The following is a 4,381-nucleotide window of genomic DNA, read 5'->3' as shown; positions in this document are numbered from 1 at the left end:
TGACGACGGGAGGACTTAAGGAAATAATTTGTTCCGTCTATTGTCCTTTGAGTCGTTGGCAACCCAAACCCTCCTTTGAACTTGTGCACTCCTTTTTGCTGTGTACTTATACTTAACACAGCAAAGGGGAGTGTACAAGTTTCTAATGGGGTGGCAACGCGCATGTAACACTCTTTGAGTTGCAGGCATCCATAGGTTACGGTAACCACTTTCCATCAGGCGGACCGTATGCTTGTTTGTCACAGACGTAGTATAAAAAAAATGAAATCAGATCGAGTGCAATGAAAATTCAGATTATTCGCAATCTGTCAGATCGATCTGAAAAAAAAAACATAATATTAAAAAATAACACGGAAAGTTGCGAATTGTATGGAAATCTGTGCACTAGATCTGTCATACAAATCCAAATTCAGATTATGAATTTTTCAGACGGTGGACGCCAGCAGGCTTTCGAGACGGTCAATGTTAAGTGTTATGGCTCCTCGATGATTCCGTTCATCCAACTTCAATGTTTAGGATACATTTTTCTAATTTGCCGGCTTTTTTACTGCCGAGATTTGGTTGACCGTCTTTAAACAAAAAAAAATGTTTATAGTGAATTAATACTTTTAATTACTTAACGCTTTTATATCAGAAATGTACAGAACATTGAGAATATTTTGATATCTTTAATTCATGCATTCAGGTTTACCGAGCGGTTTAAGTTCAAAAAATTAGAGACCTTTTCATAATCTCCGAAATTCTCCGATTGTATCTGATCTCCGCCAGAGGCTCAAATTCTCCGCAAATCGGAGAAAAATCTCTGAACTGACAACACTGGTCGTGCTATAATTACGTTACAGTGCTGTCAGCATAACAAAAACTCCTTGACGTTTCGTTTCGATTGACGGAATATGTGAAACCATATAACTCATTTTCAGATTTTACACTCTAGAATGTTAAAAAGTATTTTAAAGTGCATATTTTACCATCACATTGTATTTAGTATCGATTCACTTTAAATGTATATTCTTTCTACAACAATTATTAATGACACAAAAATAATTTTTAAAATATATTATGAAATTTTATGTGGATCAAAACGTAACTCAAAATGTAGTGATTATACAGATCTGTCAGTGTCAGTTTGAATTGTCAGTTTGCATACAAATCTTTTCTAAGATTATGCATTTTTATGACTGTCTGTTGCCGGCCTATAAATTCTCTTTGATGTCCTGAGAGGAAAACCTGCCCGACCCGACAACCCAGAACAGAGCGTCCTGGCGCCGTAGAATTAGGATAGCCGACCCTAGCCCTACATGAAGTGGAAAGAATCAAAGAACAAGAAGAAGACTTGTTTCAGTATTGGTAAATTCACCATTCTGGAAAGCTAAAGAAACACCTGTTTGTCCACCAAAGAAAACCTTATGTAAGTATAAACCATATTCTTTCTTTTAGTATGAATTGTTTATATTGCTAAATACCAGGGGCCCGTTTCTCGAAAGACGGGCCACAGGTCTAATAATATAATAATTATTTATTGTTAGTTAATCTACCTTTTCTATTTTGCAGTGGATCCTCCCATCATTTGAAGGAAGCAAGTTCTGAGACAGAAGCAAAAGCACATAATTATAAAAGTACAAGTACAGAAGGCTCTGCACTGTCATCAACCTGTCAACGGACTGCATGCAACTTTGAGTTCTATTGTGCAGGGAGACGGTCATCAAACTCTAAGCCAGGACTTGCGGCTGCCGGAATGTATGAAAGAAAAGTTGAGTGAGCCTCCCCTGGCAAGAGTATATTTGTAATAATCAGGTAGAACCATCACAAACAGAAGACTTCAAATTCAGTACCATCATTGTTCAACCACAGGATCTATATAAATTCTAAATATTTTATTAAATATATTTTAGTTTTATTTGTATAAAGGATTGCATCTCTAACATCTCTTTTAAAAGTTCTAAATATACTGACTACTTTATGATTAAATGGCTTTCAATATCATTAAAAGCAACCTTATTTTCAACCTTATTGCACAAGTCGGGGACAGCCAGATCTAAAAAAATAAATATAGGACATTCTTACTCAGACTCACTGAGTCCCATGATAAGCTCAAGAAGGCTTGTGTTGTAGTGTAGGTACTTATATACAACTCTTATACACTTGGAAGACATCCAAGACTCAGGAACAAATATCTGTGCTTATCACACAAATAAATGCCCTTACCAGGATTCAAACCCAGGACTGTGGCTTAGCAGTCTAAGTTACTACCGACACAGTATTATAAAGAGTATTACCGACTAGGCCAGACAGGTTGGTTGTTATTGTTACTTATGAGAATAAGGACATGTCGCAATATAGTTGGCTTTCACCAACAACTTGATAATGCTGTATTTAACCATGAATCTTGTCTCGGTTTTCTGTTTTTCTTTAATTTTTGAATCATAAATAACTTAGTCAATGAGGGACATGTGTTAGAAGGCCTTTATTTGTACATATAAAATATTTAGAAGAGGGAATTAAAGTAAAGTAGTAGTCATATATTATGTTGCCTATCCTAAGGACACCCCAGAGGTGCAGAGCCCCCACAAGATTCTTTCACGCCATTCTGTCTTGAGCAACCATCTGCTGCTGGGTGATGACGAAATATTAGTTGAATACTGGAATAGTATTTATAATACCTAAGAAAATTTCAAATAAATAGTAGTTGAAACAAAATTACTCGAACTAAATTTTCGATGATTTGTTGTCGATGAAAAGTTTATCGGCGAAACAAGGGTACACTATGTGTGCCATGCCTAGGAATACCGCCTTTTCCATCTGACCTATTCATCAGGGTCTACAGAACCTAACTTCAAGTTGGGGAGTAGTACTCCCCAGTCGGACCCCTTTTAAACCCATATTTCTGGTAAACTACATGTACAGTACATTTAATTTCCGACGAGGTACAAGAGGTACGTCAGAGGTACATTCCACCATGGTAATCTGAGCACAATAAAGCGAGGTGGTACGGCTGCAGAGTATCACGCCGTGGCTTCGGCTGATGAAAACATCCAGCGAGCCCGATTTCGATCGAACGTCCATGCGCTCAAGGCCACGTCCACGACCTTCGACCGATAGTTTGCACGGTTAAGTGTATATTCATTATCCAGATCCGCGTCCACGGTCGCGCGACGACGGACGTCCGCGTAGTATGTTCCTAGCTTTAATCTCAGAACAGAAAACTATTACAGCTAGGAACATACTACGCGGACGTCCGCCGTCGAGCGACCGCGACCGCGACCGATCAGTGTGCACGGTCTTCGGGACGTGGCTTCGGCTGACCAAAACATCCAGCGAGCCAGATTTCGATCGGACGTCCATGCGCTCAAGGCCACGTCTGCGACCGTCGACCGATAATTTGCACGGTTAAGTGTATATTCATTGTCCAGATCTGCGTCCGCCGTCTAGCGACCGCACCTAAAGAATAGGATGAACCAAAAGAGGAGTAGAAAAACAATGTAAAAAAATCTAGCTTAAACATTTACACTGTTTATAATTTACCGTAATGTTATGCCCTTATAAATAGACTCATTGAAAGAGTGCTAATTTTGTGATATCGCAGCAAAATTATCAAACGTATATTTAAAACGGTCAATGACTGTAATGTTGATGTTAAATGTTCAATAAACATAAATATTACAAATTGGTGCAACATTGAGAAATGAATTCTTTAAAAAAAGCAATTGCTGTGACATTGTATTTATAATTATCTGTAATGTTACAAAAAAAATATACCGGTTATATCAAAAGGTTTTATTGAAGTAAATCTTAATTTGTGATATTGCAGCAACTGCATAAAACCAATATTTCAAGTGGTCAGTTGCAGTAATATTGATTTTGAACATTTGGGAAACTTTAAGTTTAAACATTGAAGTAACATTGAAAACTTGATGTTTAAAAGTTAATGTTGCTGTAACGTTGCATATGTAATATAGCTAATACCTTGTTGCAGCAATGTAATAAATGAACATTTAAATAACTTGTAATCAAAACATCCTTGCAATATTATAATATTAGTTTTCATTTGTCATGTTACAATAATATAGCACTACTAATTTTCTGAAAGTTTCAAATTACCAATAAGTTGAATGTTGTTGTCATATTTCTCCGACCTTACATTCGAAACTTACAAATGTGAGGTATGTAAACTTACTGCAAGTTATTGTAAGTTTCATGCTCAGTGGGAAATGGCACAAACGCTCACGAAACGCTCAGGAAACGAAACGCTCGTAGATATCTATCTCTATCGCTCTTGCGTATTGGCGCGACAGAGCTAGACTACCTTTCGCGGCGTTTCGATTTCGTTTCGCGTCGCAGAAATGCCATTCGGCTAGCAGGCCTGAAATGTGAAGTGGTAATA

This window comes from Leguminivora glycinivorella, chromosome 7, assembly GCF_023078275.1.
Source record: "Leguminivora glycinivorella isolate SPB_JAAS2020 chromosome 7, LegGlyc_1.1, whole genome shotgun sequence".
In the NCBI taxonomy this organism is placed as follows: domain Eukaryota; kingdom Metazoa; phylum Arthropoda; class Insecta; order Lepidoptera; family Tortricidae; genus Leguminivora; species Leguminivora glycinivorella.
The sequence above is the reverse complement of the archived record's forward strand: the minus strand, read 5'-3'. Positions refer to the sequence as shown.